This window comes from Protopterus annectens, chromosome 5.part0, assembly GCF_019279795.1.
Source record: "Protopterus annectens isolate FY-2018-M chromosome 5.part0, PAN1.0, whole genome shotgun sequence".
Lineage (NCBI taxonomy): Eukaryota > Metazoa > Chordata > Ceratodontiformes > Protopteridae > Protopterus > Protopterus annectens.
The window spans coordinates 51104102-51125143 of record NC_056735.1 but is presented as its reverse complement, the minus strand read 5'-3'; the positions used below and the strand labels follow the sequence as shown (position 1 = coordinate 51125143).

Below are 21042 nucleotides of genomic sequence, written 5' to 3'. Positions count from 1 at the left end.
CACTTGCCTAAATTCTTTGGAATCCCTAAGCCACATAAAAATAGAGAAAACCCTCCTTTCAGGCCAGTGGTTGCAAGCAGGGGATCCCTGACCTAAGCTACTGCCATCTACCTGGATATTTTATCAACTATCTGAATCAAACCACCAGCTTCCTGCATTTTATCTCTTCCCACAGCCTCACCTCACCAGCCTTCTTAGCTACTCAGATTACTAAAGACTTGGTCCAAGGTAAAATGGGCACAGATCTTTACAGAAAACCTACCAGAGTGAACTTCCTGATACATAATAAGAGTCTCCATCCCACCAGGACAAAATATAATGTTGCTACATCCCAGGGCTACAGATTAGTCAGGATCACCACAAAAATGGAACCCGTCCTTAAGAACCTTAATGAACTTGAAAATGATTTTTGGTGAGGAGATATGAAAACAATATGATAAGAAGCATTTCAGAACCTATAATTAAACTATTCCTATTGGGGAAGTATTTCTTTGTTAGAGATGTCTGGTTTTAGCCATGTTTCTGTTCTAAGGGATATATCTGCAGATATAGAGCAAGGGCGGCATGCAATTCTTGAATTTTGTTCATGATTCTCCTGAAATTTATATGAAAGTAATACTTTGTGTGAAAGGCAGTTACCATGAGCATTGAGTCACAGAGAGAGGAGTGAGACAAGGGCATGGGACTGCTGACCCAAAAACTTAGCTCTGCAAGTGAACAGTGTTCAGTTCAATTTGAGTGTGGCATTTGGAAGCTCATACACAAGATAAGAATACATATTCCTTTATACTCTTGGAACCATGTTGTATTTTGTGGATTAATCACTAAAGCCAAAAAAAAAAGACCAAAACTATAAGAGAAGCCCAAAATCGTACATTGCTCTTCTCCATTAAACTTATTTTTCACAGGGGTCAAGCAACCCTGCACCCCCCACACCTCCCAAACCTATATAGACCAACTCTGGGATTGCCATACCTTGGAGGAAAAGGGAATATTCTGAGAAATGGCCATCTTGGAATTAGTATATGTAAGTCCATTTTTTTTGCCCAGTCAGTCTCCATGTTTCAAGACTCACTTTAGTGGGTCCTGACATTTCAAATGGTTACCTAAATGTGGGCCTGTACAGTCTCAGTGATAACCTAAATGTGGGCCTGTACAGTCTCAGTGATAACCTAAATGTGGGCCTGTACAGTCTCAGTGATAACCTAAATGTGGGCCTGTACAGTCTCAGTGATAACCTAGTCCTAAGAGGGAATGAAGAGTCAATGACCTTTTACTTATTAGCAAGTGAAGGACAAAAACCTTCATTAATCAGTTAGTAGCTGAATCTGTTTTGAAGACAGGTTGACTTGTGAGGTAGTCTTTTTTCTGATTGTATTAAAGAACACTGATGCTTGTACTTTAGCCAGAACAGGTTTACTTAATGAAACAATTAATGCTAAATAAAACGAAGCATTAGCATAAGGCCCTTCAGAGTTTTGTTTGCCCTTTTCATGGAGGGGGATTTCATATCTGTAGCTGTGACTATAGAAGAGAAACAACCGTGTAAATGAAGGCATACAAAAAGAAAAGATTTAGAGGAAGCTGGAGATTTTTTTGATTGAAGGAATTTAGAAGAGAGAGTTACTGAGTACTTTAGAGAAAAAGAGAGAGAGAGAGATCTGGGAGAAATTGCACCCCAGTTATATTTTACTGTATTGAAGGTACCTGCTGTGAACTTTTCTTATCTATAAAACTTTTGTTTTAGGTAGAACCTTGATCTGTATGGTATCCTACAATAAATTAATTTTTTTTAAGATGGTCTTTGGTGTCCTTAATATTGCACAATACATATATAGATATATAGGTTGCTAGATGGGCGCACAGTGCCTGTGCATACATGCATTCCTGTGTATGTGCATAAAGACTCCCATTAATGCTGTCATTATGAAGCAATTTTATAAGAAGTAGGTAAGGTAGACATCAGGAATGTAGTTCTGCAGGTTTTGCAAAGGCAAAATAAAATACATTATTTTAAGTATTTGTTAAGAAAGTGGGGGTAATATCCACAAACTAAATGTTGAGGGCAGCACCATGGCTCAGAATAAGATCCAGGATCTGGAGTTCAGTCTTGTCCGCTGTTTACTCTCTGCGAGTAGGACTTTACATGTTCTTCACTGTGTTTGTTTACTCCAGATGCTCCAAGATGTTCCACTTTCTTTTCCATTTGAAAACACGGTGGTTGACTGACTGTGTGGAAATTCTCTGCATGAATGTGTTGCATTTAATTTTTATACTTCTGGCCGAGCTCATGCCTGAAATGGTTATGGGAAGGGTCACTTCCATTATGCAGTTAACTAACCAACCAACAAACAAACAAACTAATACTTTAACTGCAGTACTAATTACTTCAGCTCCTCTCTGCATGACATACTCTTAGGTTCATAGGCAGGTTCATAGGTAGGTACTAGGCTGTTGGCCCTAGGGCCTATACAAGCCTAGCCAAAAAGGTACCCTGACTTTTGCCACCCAAGAAAATTATTTTCCTGTGCCCCTGTCAAGCAGAACCACAGAAGTGATCCCTGGGGTAAATTTCCTATTACCCATCCAATATACATTCATAGGTAGGTACTAGGCTATTCATAGGTAGGTATTAGGCTATCTTTTTTTGTCCTTTGCTTATTTGTTCTATTGTCTTGGAGTCAGTTGTATGTTTTAATGAATAATTGCTGGCAAATAAAGAAGGCCCCTCTGTAAGACTTACTGATCTCACTGTCACAGTGAACTAGTGTCTTTCTCACTGAGGTAGGTGAGGGAACAGTGCAATTATATGTTTAACAGACTAATCTGAGAGGACTGTATTAGTATATTTTGTACAGAATAGCAAACAGAAGAATTATTATATCTCATTTTACTGATAGTTGTGTTACTACTGTTTATATATTTTCTTATCCATATAATTAAAATATAATGGGATTTGCATTTTTAACTCAACAGCTGATACAACGAAGTGCCATTTCTTTGGTGACATAAAAGGACATACTGAAGGACCATTTCCTTGGTGACATCAAAGTGAACAAAACCATCTACAGAAAAGATTACCTGTAAGTACTTATTTTACCATATGTGGAATATTACAGCTATATTTTAACAGTATTCGTGCTTGTTTTATATTTGCATAAAGGAGATCCTTTTCCATCCTTCAAGGTGCTAATTTTTCAGAGACACGGTGCTGTAAGATATACAATACAAGGAAACATTGAGCTGCTATTTACATGTGCAGACACGTAGAGGAAAAGAATTAAGTAACTGCCTTGCTGACCTTCAAGCAAGGGAAAGTCGATTCTTCAATGCAATCGTTTCAAGAGATTCCAAAGGGAGGAATGCAGGCAACATGATGTTCTGAATGAGTCAAGAAACTTGTGAAGTAATACATGCAAAAATATCTGATGTCATCAGATTAATTAGAGTGTCATCAGCTATGTTCAGTTTGAAGTATTACAGATTATTTATGGAAATAAACAGAGGATCGCAAGTAATTAAAAGTATATAAAAATGATACTTCTTGGAAAAAGAGGTTATTCCAATAATTTCCATCACTGTATAACTCTAAAAACTACAAATTGAAGTGGAAAATAATATTGATCAATGGAAAATATAATCATGATTTTGGCAAAAGAAATGTAAGTTTGCATGTGCTCTGCTCGCCCATTTTATTTATTTTTTTTATGTCAGGAGCTATGGTTTACTCCTGTATCCCAAAGCTAAGTGAATAGGTCTTGTTTATCTGTTTATTACTTTGCATTTATATTAATTTATGTGGTAGAGCACTGGATCAAAAGGAAAAATGTCAGAATTAGCCCTGGAGGGCAAACAGAGATGAACTGGCAATGCCCCTACATGTGTGTCTCTGTGTACTAGATGATTATGCATGTATCATCAATGGATTAGTGTGCGATTTCAGCATTTCAATGTACAGTTACTAAGCAGTGTAGTCTGGTATATTTAGTATTGTTATTCATTTTGTCAAGCAGATACATGACTGTTCCTAATAAACTCTTTCCAGCTGTGGCCCAAGCTTATGGCATGCTTAAAAACGCATACATTACAATTAAAATAATTGATTACTGCAAGTTTTAAAAATATCAATTCTTGCTTTTTATATGAAAGTGCTGATTTGATTTATTAGATGTAATGTGTACCAGCATATATCTATATACATAGCTGGCAAAAGGGTTAAGACTGTGAGCTGTGGTGCAGGGTTTGATTCCCTCAGTCCTCAGCCCTCATTTAACGACAGTGTGACCTTGAGCAAGTCACTTACCCACACAGTGCTCCTTGATTGTCCCTGAAATGGGATTGCATATGGGCCTACCTAGATAGAGATATAGGTTTAATTTAATATATTGAATGCCCAAATGTTGACGTGCAAAATATCAACAGGAAAGTGTCAGTGATGCACATGTCAACACTCTACTACACAGGTGCACAGCAACAACCTTGGGACATGCAATATAAAAACAAAAAATAAATAAATATAGCAAGCCCCCCTGAACCTCCTTTGTAGGGGACTTAACACCCACACCCCTGCTAATTTTATATACTAATTCCAAGATGGCACAGTTCTTGGGGAAAGGGCAAATTTCCAAACCTGAGAAACATCCAATCATCTGCTTATTTGACCAATTTTTTTTAAAATATACTGGCTACCATTTCTATCTATATATTTTATGCCTATATCTACACATCTCTCTCTCTCTCTCTCTCTCTCTCTATATATATATATATATATATATATATATATATACACACACACACACACACACACACACACACACACACACACACACACACACTTGGGTATATAGATGATCACCAGTCCATCTATCGACATATATTTGGTGGAGTAAGAGAGGAAATTGGAGTCCTCAACAAAATTATAGTTATACATAGGGAAAGAATGCCTCCTCAACTGTCCTGAGTTTGTTGTGATGATCCTAATTTGTTTTTAGACTTTTGCTCTATCTCTTCTAAAACTGGAAATTATTTTGAAAAGTTCTATGTTGAGAGTACAGCATTTAGAAAGTGTCCCTAATTATTTTTTTTCTTTATCTGTAATTCTGGAGGTTAAAAGTAAGAATGCTCCACATACAAATTAGACACCTTACTCCATCTGAGACATAGTGAAGAATGAATCCAGAGTTAATTAATTAAACACATTTCAGTGAGTCCTTGACTAAAAGTGTGACGTGCCAGACTTGTTTTGGCATCTTGCATCTACTGTAGTATATCTATGACCTGCAGTTAATATAGAATAAAGGGAAACATGAGACTAAAGCCCTCTCATTATCCTTTAGAAACTAGTGTTAAGCATTTTGCTAGTCAAACTATAGCTAATGTAAATCAGTAATAGTCATTATACAAGTCATACTTTTCAGTAATAGTCATTATACAAGTCATACTTTTCAGTAATAGTCATTATACAAGTCATACTTTTCAGTAATATTCATTATACAAGTCATACCTTTCAGTAATAGTCGTTATACAAGTCATACTTTTCAGTAATAGTCGTTATACAAGTCATACGTTTCAGTAATAGTCATTATACAAGTCATACTTTTCAGTAATAGTCGTTATACATGTCATACTATACAAGTCATACTTTTCAGTAATAGTCATTATACATGTCATACTTTTCAGTAATAGTCATTATACAAGTCATACTTTTCAGTAATAGTCATTATACATGTCATACTTTTCAGTAATAGTCATGATACAAGTCATACTTTTCAGTAATAGTCGTTATACAAGTCATACTTTTCAGTAATAGTCGTTATACATGTCATACTTTTCAGTAATAGTCATTATACAAGTCATACTTTTCAGTAGTAGTCATTATAAAATCATATTTTTCAGTAATAGTCATTATACAAGTCATACTTTTCAGTAATAGTCATTTCACAAATAATGCTTTCATTGAGGGTTCTTGCTGTCAATAAATGCAGTTTCAGTATTTGCTTTTGTATAGAGCTCTTAAACATCCTACTTGATCATTCAGTAGGTTTCAACTAACAAAATTAAGACAAATTAGTTTATTCCATCAACCTTTAATGCATTTGTATTTAATTAAACATGATGCTCTGTTACAATCTAATCCAATTCTTGCAGTTAACATCATAACACAATTACAATGCTATCTGACTCATAACTCTCAAGTATACAGATTTTTGCAGAATGTCCAGATTCTTGCCTAATAGTTTTGCTCCATTTTTCATAAAAATGTGTTTTTATGACAAGTTAGTGGCAAATCATTAAAGACTGAAGTTAGAAAATAATGACAGACATTTGAGTTTCAGACTTTTCAGAAAATTCATGCTAAAACCTGTTATTATACCAAGAGCAATGTTTCATTCTGAAACAGAATATTTATTCTGGCAGGAAAGACAAGCTGAGTTTTGATGTTATTATTATTAATGGCCAAGCTTTATTCCTGTGTTCCAAAACACTGGTGGAATAGTCATTATCAAACCTAATTGGGTTTTGATTAAATTTTAATGGACATTTCCTCCAGGCAGATTTTAGGACCAACTCCTTGTCCAAATAAGATAGAAACTTTATGACTATTGATCTGGGAGGAGTAGAGGAGGATGTTGACACTGGCTTTCCTAAAGCTCTATGAGCCCTTTCAATACCAAAGGACAGACCCTCCTTTAAATCTAAAATCTCTGTAATCCAGGTATTCAGGAAAGAAATGGTATCTTCTCCTTCAGCTCTCTCAGGGATGCCAAAAATCATTATATTTGACCTTCTCTCCCAGTTTTCCAGGTCATCCACTTTATGAAGAAGCTAAATGTTTTGTTTGATGAGAAAATCTTTCTGGCTTTCTTCTTCCATCAGTCTTCCATCAGGATCATTCAGGGATGCTTCTAAGTATGTTATTCTGGATTGATGCTACTGTATCAGTTCCTTGAGAGAATTTGTTTGTTTCTGACAATTTTCCTTGAGTTTTTGTAAATTCTCCTTAAAATCATCCATTTTTAGTGAGAGTTCTTGTAGAGCCGATGTCACAAGCTGCATTTCTTTTTTAAAGCAATGTCAGAATGAGAAGTCTTCGAAGTGCTCATCTAAGCAAATTATATTTTTGCCTTTATAATTTGACAGGAAAAAAAATTCCTAAGTTCACCAAAGTTACTAATAATATAGTTTATACTTTCTTCTATCAATTCTAAGTATTTTTGCTAAAATAAAATAAGTTATTTCCTGTTTTTTATATTAGTTTCACGGAGCTCTGAAAACTGCTGCTATCAGTTGGCTATCTTGGCTCCACCCCCATGAGTTGTTTTCTAGTTTTGAAATGCCTGACACAATTGTTTTACTTTTATCTTTCATGGGGAAAGTTATTTGGATTGAGATAAATAGAAATACATCAATTGATATTCTATTGTCTCTTCAGGAAGAGTAATATGTATACAGGATTCTATTAATACAAGTTCCTTTATTATTTGTTATCTTTAAAAAATTCTAATATGCATTTAACTTTGATATCCTTAAATACTAATGGCTTAAACAACCTATATAAGAGCCAAACTACTAAGATATCTTAAACTAAACAAGACTCAAGTAGCTTTTCTCCAAGAGACACACTTTAAAATAAATGACACATTTATGTGGGACCTTAAGGAATACACAATACTTGCTCAGTTTTCTTATAAAAATAAGACCAGAGGAGAAACAATAATATGGAAAAAGACTTTTTTAAATCCCCAAATCATTTACAAACATGTAGATAATGATGGACTCATGGCCTTAGTTATACTTAAGTTTAATAGAATTTGGTTAATTTATACTGGTTCCCGGGTATGGGGGTTGGACTAGCTAAGAAACACTTAGACTTTATTACAACTACTTCTAACGGTAATATTATACTAGGAGGTGAGTTCAATTGTATCACATATATTACATAAACTACCAATAGGAAATCTCCTAGAGTATTGTCCTCAGCCAAACAGTTAAAAAAATGGGCAGAAATTTTTAAATTAAAAGATACATTTAATACTTTGGGACCAAATTCTTTACTATTCTCACACCAGGAGTATAGACATGGTACCCAAACTAGAATAGATACAATTTATATCTCACAAGATCTTTATTCTAAAATCTTTAATTTTTCAAAACAACCTTGTCCCTTTTCAGATCACAATTCCCTGTTGTTACCAATACACTTGGAATTCAATCAATTAATTATTACTTCAAGGATTCCTTCATATATCACAAACATTAAAGACTTTAAATCTTGGATAACTCATGAACTTCAGCTTTTCTTAGAGATTAATTATAAACCTGAAGCAAACACAATTATGGTTTGGGATTCTTTTAAGGCCTATCTATATGGTAAAACCATTAGCTGGTACAAAAATAAAATTAAATAATGTGACTCAAAGTTACAGCAACTCCAAAATCAAATATTCTCTCTTAAATCTAATAAAAACTTAATTGCTACAGATAATAAGAGTTAAATAGAAGAAACAAATAAGAAAAACAATGAAATATTATCCCATAAAACTAATTTAGCTATGGAAAAACTGAAATTAAATTCTTATGCTACCTCTCTCCTAAGCATCTTCATAACTTATCTATGAAAGTTAAGATACAATCAAAAATGAATAACAGTGATAGTATCTTTCATGAAGGGAAAAGGAAAAAGTCTCAGACATACGGGGTATTCTGGAGGCTTTTAATTATCATTAGGCAGAGCATCATAAAGATAAAATAAGTATAAATGAATGTGAGAAGTTAGAGAATATAGTTCCCAACATAACAAGAATTCCTGAGGAACTTAAGTTATAGCTACAAAAACCTACTTCTCAAAAGGAAATTATAGATGGGATTAAAATAAGTAAGTCTAATAAAGCACCTGGAATAGACGTCTTAATTATCAAAATTTATAGATTGTTCCCTTCTTCTATAATCTCTCACCTACATAAAACCTTTCTTGAAGTTCAAACATTAGCAAATATTCCTCCTTCTTGGAGATATTCTCTAATTTCCCCAATATTAAAAGAGAATAAGGACCCTAATCATTGCAACTCATATAGACCAATTTTTTTGTTGAGTAATGATTATAAACTATTTATGTCAATTATGGTCAATAGATTGAAAATACCCATATCTAAAATAATTAATGAAGACCAAACTGGTTTCATACATAACAGGCATACACAGGATAATATTTAATGATTATTAACTCTGATAGATTGACTCAATAGAGGAAACCATGAAGCTTTGATAATAGGTCTAGATATTCAAAGGGCCTTTGACTACTTAAATTGGGGTTATTTATTTAAAGTCTTACAGTTATTTGATTTTCCCCTGTTTATTATAACAATGATAAAGAAAATCTATGAAAATAATCTAGCATATGTCAAATTAGGTCCCTTTACTTCCAAAACAGTCCAAATCACTAGAGGTACTAGACAAGGATGTCCCATGTCCCCTATCCTGTTTGCTCTGGCCATAGAAATACTTGCCATTTTAATACGTAATAACCCAAAGATAAGAGGTATAAATATATTTCTAAAATAATGATGTTTGCTGATGATGTCTTACTTACCTTATCCAGCTCTAAGGAAGTGTTAGGTGAAGTGGATATAGTAACAGCAAATTTCCAAAAAATCTCAGGACTCTCCTTCAACAAATCTAAATCAAAATATTTATTATTAAATAAAAAAAAGAACATCCAGGTTCCAGTTAATCATATTATTAGAAACCATGTTTCAACTCTAGACTATTTAGGAATAGTCCCAAGCAAGAATATAGAGAAAACCTTACAGCTTAACTATGCTAAAGCCATAGACTTAATCAAGACATTAATAAGCAACTGGAATAATTTTTATAACATTTGATAGGTTACAACTGATAAAAATGGTGTTGTTACCTAAAATATTATATGTAGCACAAGCCCTTATACTTCCACAAGGAAAGAAAATCCTAAAAGAAATCACTTCAGTTCTGATGAAATTCCTATGGTACCCCAAAAGAAATAGAGTGGCATATTCTCATCATATCAGAAAATGTGAACAAAGGGGGTTAAAATTCTCAGATATTGAAACTTATATAAAGGCATCTATAATTAAAATAGTGATGAATTGAATAAATACTAGATACTCTTCCAATTGAATACAGTTACACTCCATTATACTAATGAATGAAAATTGTTTATCAAAGAATTCTTTGGTAACTGACAAAGATAAGATATGGTACTATTTAAGTTTAAATTTACAGTATAGTACAACAAAAGTAACTAAACTAACACTAATAAACAATATTTTTGATGTGTTTAGAAAATTCATTAACACAAATTTAGATATAAAACCGTGGGATAGATGTTTAATACCATTTACTATTACAAGGGATTTTCCTGATAAAACACATAGAGAGATTTTTGGTTTATGGGAAAATAATAACCTATTTTGTTGGTTGCAATATATTGAAAACCAACAAGCTTTGAACACACAAAGTATATTGTCAATCTATGGCCTATCCCCTAATGACTGGTTGGTTCTTCAGAGTGTCACAGCATACACCAAGGATCTGTGCAGAATAATACATAACTCATCCTTCAAAACCGTACCAAAAATTATAAACTGGATTTTTGGAATTCTATATAATAATGTCAATGTTAAGAATGAATTATCATATCTGTATTACACTTTAAGTGTCTATAAGACAGCTCTTAAAGATTCTTACTGACAATACCTAACTAAAGGGTTTCAAGTATCATTATCGATAGAAGATAAAACAAACATTTTATTTTCAGTTAAACTAACTTCTTACTCACAATTCTGAAGGATGTTTTCACTGGAAATTTCTACACAGATCCTTTTTGACACCTGAGAAACTCTCAAAAATGAACCCTTTAAAGAGCAGGTTATGTTGGAGATGTCATCTGTCCAGTAATGCTGACTGGTCTCATATTTTTATGACCTTACTAATATTAAACCATATTCGAATGAGATTGACAGATTTCTTCAAGCTATCTATACTGATATATTTGTTTTGGCAAAATCCTTAATTTAATTGAATGTAATTAATAGTAATAATATGAAGAAAGATGACCTGTATTTGTTGTGGACAATGTTAGCAATAGCCAGAAAATGTATAACTAGAAGATGGAACTCTAATGTAGCACCCACAATGGAGGAATTCCTATCATCACTGAAGAAATGCATACTAATGGAGACAAGAACTAAAGAGTTAATAACTTTTCCTAAGCCTTTGGTTAATAGTCCAAGGAGGAAAGTTTTAAATTTGACTTGATACCCTACAGATAAAACCAAACTCCTCCTAACTATAATAGTTGATATATTAACTTATCATTTAACTACAAATATTTTTACCTGAATCCTTTTTGTCAGGCTCCTCCTTCTTTTTCTTCTCTTTTGGCTGTTCCGTTAGGGGTCGTCACAGCGGATTCTCTGTTTCCATTTCTTCCTGTCCTCTACATATTGCTCTGTCATACCAACTACCTGCATGTCCTCTCTCACCACATCCATAAACCTTATCTTAGGCCTTCCTCTTTTCCTATTACCTGGCAGCTCCATCCTTAGCATCCTTTTCCCAATATACTCAGCATCGCTCCTCAGTACCTGTCTAAACCAAGGCAATCCCGCCTCTCTGACTTTGTCTCCAAACCATCCAACCTGAGCTGACCCTCTAATATACTGATTCCTAATTCTGTCCATCCTTGTCACACCCAGTGCAAATCTTAACATCTTTAACTCTGCCACTTCCAGCTCTGACTCCTGTCTTTTTGTCAGTGCCACCATCTCTAATGCATACAACATAGCTGGTCTCACTACCCTCTTGTAGACCTTCCCTTTCACTGTTACTGGTACCTGTCTGTCACAAATCACTCCTGACACTCTTCTCCACCCATTCCACCCTGCCTGTACTCTCTTCTTTACCTCTCTTCCACACTCTCCAATACTCTGAACTGTTGATCCCAAGTACTTAAACTCATCCACCTTCGCCATATCTACTCCCTGCATCCTCACCATTCCTCTATCCTCCCTCTCATTCACACACACACACATATTATGTCTTAGTCTTGCTGACCTTCATTCCTGTCCTCTCTAGAGCATACCTTCACCTCTCCAGGGTCTCCGCAACCTGGTCCCTACTCTCACTACAGATCACAATGTCATCTTCAAACATCATAGTCCAAGGGGCCTCCTGTCTCATCTTGTCTGTCAACCTGTCCATCACCATTGCAAATAAGAAAGGGCTCAGAGCTGATCCTTGATGTAATCCCACCTCCACCTTAAACACATCTATCACTCCCACTGCAGACTTCACCACTGTCACACTACCCTCGTATATATCCTGTACCACTTTTACATACTTCTCTGCCACTCCTGACTTCCTTATACAATATCACAACTCCTCTCTAGGCACCCTATCATATGCTTTCTCCAAGTCCACAAAGACACAATGCAACTCCTTCTGACCTTCTCTATATTTCTCCATCAACACTCTCAGAGCAAACATCGCATCTGTAGTGCTCCTCCCAGGCATGAAACCATACTGCTGATCACTAATCATCACCTCCCTTCTTAACCTAGCTTCCACCACTCTTTCCCATATCTTCAAGCTGTGACTGATCAGTTTTATCCCACTGTAGTTACTACAGCTCTGCACATCACACTTATTCTTAAAAATAGGTACCAAAACACTTTTTCTCCACTCCTCAGGCATCCTCTGACTTTCCAAGATTTCATTAAACAATCTGGTTAAAAACTCCACTGCCATTTCTCCTAAACACCTCCATGCATCCACTGGTATGTCATCTGGACCAACAGCCTTTCCATTCTTCATCCTCTTCATAGCTGTCCGTACTTCCTCCTTGCTAATCTGTTTTACTTCCTGATTCACTATCCCCACATCATCTAACCTTCTCTCTCTCTCATTCTGTTCATTCATCAGCCCCCTCAAAGTATTCTTTCCATCTGCTCAACAAACTCTCCTCACTTGTGAGTATGTTTCCCTCACTGTCCTTTATCACCCTTACCTGCTGCACATCCTTCCCTTTTTGACAGGCTGAATGTAAATAATGTAAATAGTTATTGAATGTTATGAATGTATTAAATTATTGTGTTATTTCATCAAAATAAAAAACATTTGATTAAAAAAAGAGCAATATTTAAAAATTGTCCCTATTTTGGGGCCTTTGTCCCACTTTCATTTATGGCTTTGTTCAGATTTCTTGTTCCAAGAAGTTGAGAGGTATGATCTGGATACCGATTTTTATCACTTGGCAGTGGCATTGTGACACAAAAATGTCAAAAACAGGAAAACTGGACATTTCTACATAAAGGCTGTGTGCAGCTGGGAAAAGGATGAATCTAGTTTTGTGTTACATACAAATCTCTTAAGATACCCTACCTAAAGGGTAGCAGAACAGCAATCTGTAAGAAGTTGTCTTCTCAGTATGGTTGTTTTATGACTCCATGTGCACTCAGAGACAGAGATGTAATGTATTTTGTGATATCAAAGACAACAGAGAGAAATCCTAGTTAAAAGCAGCTTTTAGAGTGTTATACCAACTGGAGTTGGTCCTGTCCACTGCCAAGCCTCCATAATAGTATATCAGTGCTAGAAATATGAGACGGAAGGACCAGTATTTAGTCATAGCTCATAAATCTAATAATAACTATGGAAAAACATTTTTCCAGAAGCATATGGAAACCCTGGAATGCCATCCCTACCACAATAAAAAACATTACCTTTAATTTTTTTTTATCTGTCTATCTATCCATCTACCCTTTGTTGACTGTGTTACTTCTTCTAAACTGATGGTCTCTTTTAGGGAGATGCTATATCTTTAAATTATTTGTAAAAAGTCACCTTAATCTTTCATCGCATTGCCAACGCTCTTCTCCAGTTCTATAAAATCCTTATTCCGATATACTTTTCTCTCACTAATCTGTTTTCCCTGTACTTCTGTGACCCAAGAAGTAATAAGTTCTTTAATGACCTGAAAACTCAAATGTGCCTAGTTGTATGCACTGGCAAATGAAACATTAAAATCAATACTGTACCCTCTGTTAGCTGAAACAAAATACCTTCTCATGCAGCACCTGTAACATATACCCTCCTCAAACTGATTTCTTCTGTAAATATGTATATAATATGTTATTGTAGATTTGTCTCTAATTATTGTCAAAATGTCATTGGCCTGAATCATATTCTAATCAATCAATGTTGTTTGATACTAATTGTATGTACTCTTTACTTGCATTGTGTTTTATGACTATACTGGGGCTTTCCCCCATCCTATGATTAGAAAGGGAATTATACCCAGCTGGACTTTCCCAATAAATAAAAGATAATAAATCTATCCATGGATGGTGGCATGTATAAATATAACTGCTGGCATGAGGAAGGATAAACAGTAAGCAAAGCTGTCCAGCCTTCCCAAAGGTTTAAGGCAAGCACAAAGTAAAAGTATTAAACTACTGCAGAGTTTAAATAATCCAGTGCAGTTTTTTCCTTGTAGTGGGGTATCCTAAGTAATATATATATATATATATATATATATATATATATATATATATATATATATATATATATATATATATATGTGTGTGTGTGTGTGTGTGTGTGTGTGTGTGTGTGTATGATATGAATAGTAGACCCATATATATATATATATATATATATATATATATATATATATTCATCAGTGCTGGACATTGACCACACAAATCATTGAAAGGAAATCCAAGAGAAATTGCACTAATAACAAAAGGAAAACACACAGTATTCATAAAAATGTATAGGCAATAATAGGCCTAAGCTATGAATATATATATATATATATATATATATATATATATATATATATATATATATATATTATTTATGAAGTATAATAAACTACTCATATGTAAAACATTGATAGTTTCAAGTAAATTATCTACCTGCAGGCAAAGAGACACACATGCAAACACACACACACACACACACACACACATACACACACACACACACACACACACATGCACATCTACCAGTTTTAGGGTCTGCAGCCCTTTCCTTTTTTTCAACTTTAGTATAACAAAAGTAAAATATGCTGAAATACCCCTCTATCATCAAGAGAAAGCTTTGATCTCTAAGTAAGTTAAGGAACACGATAACATAAACACCATCATCGGGTGACTGAATGCGTGTTATTATCTTTAAAAAGAGATAAAGATTAACATGTCAAAATGAACTTACTAAAGAGGAATGCAAATCAATGCTATATGAAATGATTGCACAACACTGCATTACTGCTGTACAGTGTTTGGTCCTTTGGTTCTATTCTTACATGAGGCACCTTTGGTTTGGAGAATGCATGTATCTCCTGCATCTGTGTTACGTTTTACTGGGCTCTTCAGTTTTCTTCTGTATCCGAATGGTCAGATTGTTCCTCAATGTGTGTGTGTGAAATTCACACCTTATTGTATGTGTGTTCTGTAGTGGATTGGCAACCTAGCCAGACTTGTCTCCTGTATTTCATCTATTGCCTGCCCATATAGGTTTCCAGTCTCGGTGACCTTAAATTTTATAAAGCTGGTACTTGCAATGGGCCAATGGAGTGAGTGATGGAGCATTTATGTAACTATTCACAGCTCTTTACAGTGAATGCATTATTACAGAAATGAAATAAAAAATTGAGTATAATTACTATTACTAACATGCTGCTATTTAATATACTGTTTAAATTCAGTGATAACTGAATGTTTTGCAGCAGTCAGTAATAAATGAAGTCAGATTGCAGCCCAGAACATGATTAAATTCACAGTCATAAAACCCTTGGGACTACTTTGCTGTTTATCTTGCTAGCAGCTTCTTCAAGATCAATAGAGTGCAAATCAAGTGTTTCAGAAGAGCCATTTCTTACTATAAATCTAAAAGTATAATGGTGACATCTTCCAGGCCACTGGCAAAATACTTTTGTGTTGCATCTATTGTACCTTGTGTTTTAGTAAGTATTTACATGTGGTATAATGTGCCATAAGAATAGTAGCATTAACAGGATCAAACCATCACTAAGCTTAATAAAATCGAACTCAAAACAAGCAGTATGGTGCCAGATTTAAGATGCTTGCATGAATACTTAAATCGTGAATGAAAATGTGTAACTTAAGCTAACTTAAGGTAATTTTTTATTAACTATCTCTAAAATGTAAATCAAGAGCTTGCATAGTGGAAGATAAGAACGTTATATGCATTGCAATGCAGGAGCCATTTCAGGCCTAAGCCAGAAACATTAATCCTTGGATTCAGATGCTAATCAAGTGACCATTAGGCACAAAGCACTAGTCACAGTAGTGTCCCTGAAGCATTGACCTGGATAAATACCTTTCTCAGTCAAACTGGGTGCAAGTGGGGGGGACTGTCTCAATAAATGGAAAACTGTTTATACAAATTCTTATCTTCTTAATATTTAAGCTACGTACAACACAGGCATTCTCCTTTAGTGGAGTATGTAGGGCTAAAAAATAATGCATGCCATGCCCATGAGTCTTTGCATTCTTTTCCCTTCTGACCTCTGATCCCATGAGTCTTTGCATTCTTTTCCCTTCTGACCTCTGATGCTGATGCAGGTTAAAGGATGGCAGTACAGGCTCATTGCTTTGTGTGTTTTTTTTTTTAATTTATCCAACCTTGAGACATCTTATAGGTTGCTCAGCTGTGTTTCCAATTCATTATTTTTTCATTCGGTCATTCATTTATTGATCGGGGCAGAGCAGGATCTCAATGGACCATTTTCACAATCAGCCAGTGGTACATCAAAAAAAGGTAAGAAGCACAAACAACTAAGTGCAAAGAGTCAAAGACGAAGCGGTCACAGAGTGATTTATACAAACAATCAGAAAATAAGTTATATATGTAGTGAAATACACGAGAGAAAGTATTATCACAGACATACTATGTTAATAAACATTTGTGTTGAGAGAGAAGAGTTGTGGTAAAGGATAGAAATGAAGATGGAAGGAAGAGACAGAGAGAATAACATTTATGTGTTAGGAATAAGGTTTGGCAGTGTACAGATATTAAAAGAGAATGGGAACAGATATTAGAAAATTTGAAAGTAATAGCAAGTGATTGGAAGACATTCAAGTTGTCTTTCAAAAATAATAATTTATTTAATTAGTTATGGGTAAAATGGGTTTCTTGGCTGGAATTTATATGATACCACAGGAGTATGAGAAAGATGTGTTACAGATTATAGGTTCATAGGTGTGTACTAGGCTAATGGCCCTGGATCCTTTACAAGCCTAGCCCATAGATGTTCCCTGGCATCATGCCACCTGACAAACAAAACAAGACCAACTGTTTTACATATTCAGAACTTTTTTTTTTTTAACCATGTTGAATCCATTTACACACCTATTATCCCTTGAGGGGTTACCAAGTCTGACCAGGTTTTGATGTCCTCAAACTTCACCTTGACAAGGCTAGCTCGCTTCAGTTTTTCAGCTGGAAAATCAGTCAGGCTATCAACGCTGCTAAAGAAAAGAGTCTCTAGTACGGCTCCTGCTTCAAGTGCATCGCTGATCGAACGCCGCCCTTCCAGAAGAGTCTTCCCATGCTTTTCGCAAAACTTCTTTGACTTGGAAATGGTAACGACCTTCCTAAAGGGGAAAAAAACTAAAGAGGCTAAAACCTGGTTAATCCTTCAACAAGTTTCCAAATGCAGTACATTTAAAGGGCTGATTTGTAAACATTTATGCTGTCATGAAGAAGCTTCAATGTAATAGTTAACCTAGACAAGGAGTCAAGGAGTGGCACACACACACTGCTCAGAACAGGTACATTTCCACTCATGACTGTTGGTAGTTTGGTGCTGCATGTCATCCTTTACGGAAATGCTTTCTGACTGGGTACCTACTTTCGTCAGCCAGGGGATCGTAAGTATACTCATCTCAGTGCATAAAAATACTGTCTGTCATTAACAGTACAGTGTGCACAAGAACAGAGGGAAAAGGTTGCAAGCTGGAAAGCGCTGATTTGCTAGGTTTGCTTGCTATTAGAAATACTAACCAAGTAAAATGTTTTCACCTTTGCTCTAAGCTGTTTAAGACTGAATGATTGCAACACTGGAGACTGCTAAGGAATACATACTTTGCCCAAAAAATTGGATGGGCTGTAGCTGGCACCCTGCATGTATAGCTATACCTCTCAGTCTGCAGTATCTCAATCTCCCTCACTTTTTCACACTTTTGAGTCACAGTCAACTCCTATATTGACCCCATGAACAGCCACCACCATCCAATAGGGTTTGCAAGGCAAACAGGAAAATGGAAGTAGACTGCCAGGGCTTTCTTCTGTATCACACACAAACATACAGACAATTGAGAATTTGCCAATTCACCTACTGCATGGATTTTGGAATTAGGAGGAAACCAAAATAACCTGAAAATATGGAGCCTCTGCAGAGAAACACCCCAGTCAGGAAATGAACTACAGAACCTCTTGGTGTGAGGTGACAATACTACTCACTCCCCAATCTGAAGTATATTACACTATAAATTATTTCAACCATATTACTATAAATACAATTCCCCTGGAAGATGACCACATTGGCAATGAAAGATTTAAATGTTTGGCAGTGAAAGATTTAAATGTTTGAAGAGTATTTTTGAACTTATATAACCAATGCTCAACAGCTGACATGTCTAGATTTCCACCTTAACACGGGCTACCTTAAACACAGAAATGGAATTAGGACAATGTGTGGTGAGCTGGGAAATGTTATTTTCTAAGTCTGCAAAGCAGCGTCACTACTGATAACGGAAGTCAACAATCAAGCAAAAACTAACAATCTGAAAACTTACAATAACCAGCATTAAAACAGATGTTTAAAACTTTGCAGATGTTCACAGCTTGAATTTACAACACCCTAAACCTGTACTCCCCCTGTATGGTTGAACAATGATTAGAAGCTCACAGCTGATATGACTCACCAAATCTGAGACTATCTGACCACCACAACCAACATTCCAGAGCTACAGTGCCCAACGGTCAGAGCTTCCTATCCCCTTTAAGATGCTCTTCTGTGCATGTACTTTCTTTCAGCATACAATTAAGAAATGATTAAAATCTGCATACAATGCATGGGTCATCCAGCCCTTGCAGCTGTCCTGCACTTCTCCTTCTTCTTCTTTCGGCTTTTCCCGGTTAGGGGTCGCCACAGCAGATCACCTGTCTGCTCATGATTGGCAGTGGAGTTTTACAGTGTCGAGTTGCCAGCCTGGTGCCCAACCTTCCACAGAAGGCACACATATGCACACACTCACACCTAGGGCCAATTTAGAGTTGCTAATCCACTTTTGGGATGTGGGAGGAAACCGGAGCACCCAGAGGAAACACACGCAACCACAGGGAGGACATGCAGACTCCACACAGAAGGCACCCCAGCTGAGAATCGAACCGGAGAACCTCTTGCTGTGAGGTGGCAATGCCAACCACTGCACCACCGTGGCCACCCACAGCTGTTCTGCACTACTTTCCTATATTTATTAACTTACATTATTTTTATTTATTTGTTACCAGGGTGTCTCTTTTCAGGGATGACTCAGGAACACTGCCTGTTTAAGTGACTTGCTCAGATCTGCACAGAAGGGAAATGGAGGCTGAGTGAATGAAAACCTAGACTTAAGGAAACAGACTTTTAAGAGCTCACAGCCTTAATCATCTGCATTATAAGACAGATTTATGAAAGCCAGTTGTACAGTGCATTTTCAATGTACAGAAAAAACAAAAAAAACTTTCAAAACTTACATTTAAATTTATAAATGCAGACTTTTCATAAAGGCAATGCTCATGCAAGGCACTGTGTCACTACACCTCCAAGTATGCTGCACCTCAGGAAAAAAGGGTATTTTCCCACAATGTCATTGTTTGATAAATGTGATTTCAGCTAACTGTGCATTACCACACAACAAACCATCTCTCAACTTAATAGCTACTGTGGTTTTCTGCTGTATCAGCCCTCCAGAAGTTGGCTTGGTATCTGCTACACACATACTGCCTCTTATAAAACCTACACCTGCTGGCATTGCAGTCCCCTTTCCTTACTTCAGAGTACTATCACCACCACCTGTCGCCAAAGCTGATATCATACACCACACTTTGGTTCCACCCACTCTTCAATGGATACATATCCAGTAACTTATCTCTTTCCCATGTAATCCAGGTCCTTTAAAAGCCTTGTCGTCATGTTAGTTGACCTACTCAAGGTTGAAAAGCATACTTGAACTAAGGCTTTATCAATACTCTAATCAGATAGAATATCCTCCACAGCTCATCACAAACAAGCCATTATCTGCTTCCCTCTGTTCCCACTTGTTCTGTTAAACATCACCCTACAGACAGGTGAGGTGAGGTCTTTCAATAAGATGTTATGTCATTTTCTCATTTGCTAGTTTTGGTGGATAAAATCATTGACTTTCTAAACACAAAATGATACATCAATTCTTTTTTGCATACACATTATTTTTTCATATTTAAACCAGAAGCAAACAATGCTACTAAACATGTACACTGGCACTTTATCCTGTTCACCTTCTCCATACATTTGCTATACTAAAACCCAATGCATTTCTTTATCTGCTTATTCAGGAATATGTATACATCGACAAATACTAACCTAATAACAGAATTAGTTAAATAAGCCCAGCTTCCAGAATGCCTTTTAATACTTCAATACTGAAGTAGAAGACCATGGTTGTGAGAGCAGCATTTATTTATTTATTTATTTATTTTACGTTTGTTTACCGGGAAAGTCCGACTGGATATATGTCCATTTTCAGTTGAGGCCCGGGGAGAAAAGCTCCAGAAAGCAGAGTACAAATACATTAGGAACAATAGAAACATTTAGAGATAAGTATAATATGCAGTTTTCAGTAGGGTGACAAACAGATACAACTAGGAACAATAGAAACATTTAGAGATAGTATAATATGCAGTTTTCAGTAGGGTTACAAACTTAGATAAAACATAGTAGACATCAAA

The 21042-nt window shown here is 35.7% G+C and overlaps 1 long non-coding RNA gene across 1 annotated transcript in view; it reads left to right on the top strand.

Moving 5' to 3' along the window:
• The window catches only part of LOC122802483, a 542380-nt gene that overhangs the window by 348503 nt on the left and 172835 nt on the right, over window positions 1–21042 (top strand). Inside the window, exon 3 of the long non-coding RNA XR_006364939.1 lies at window positions 2977–3083. This is a non-coding gene — a long non-coding RNA (uncharacterized LOC122802483). The remainder of the gene's footprint in view (window positions 1–2976; window positions 3084–21042) is intronic.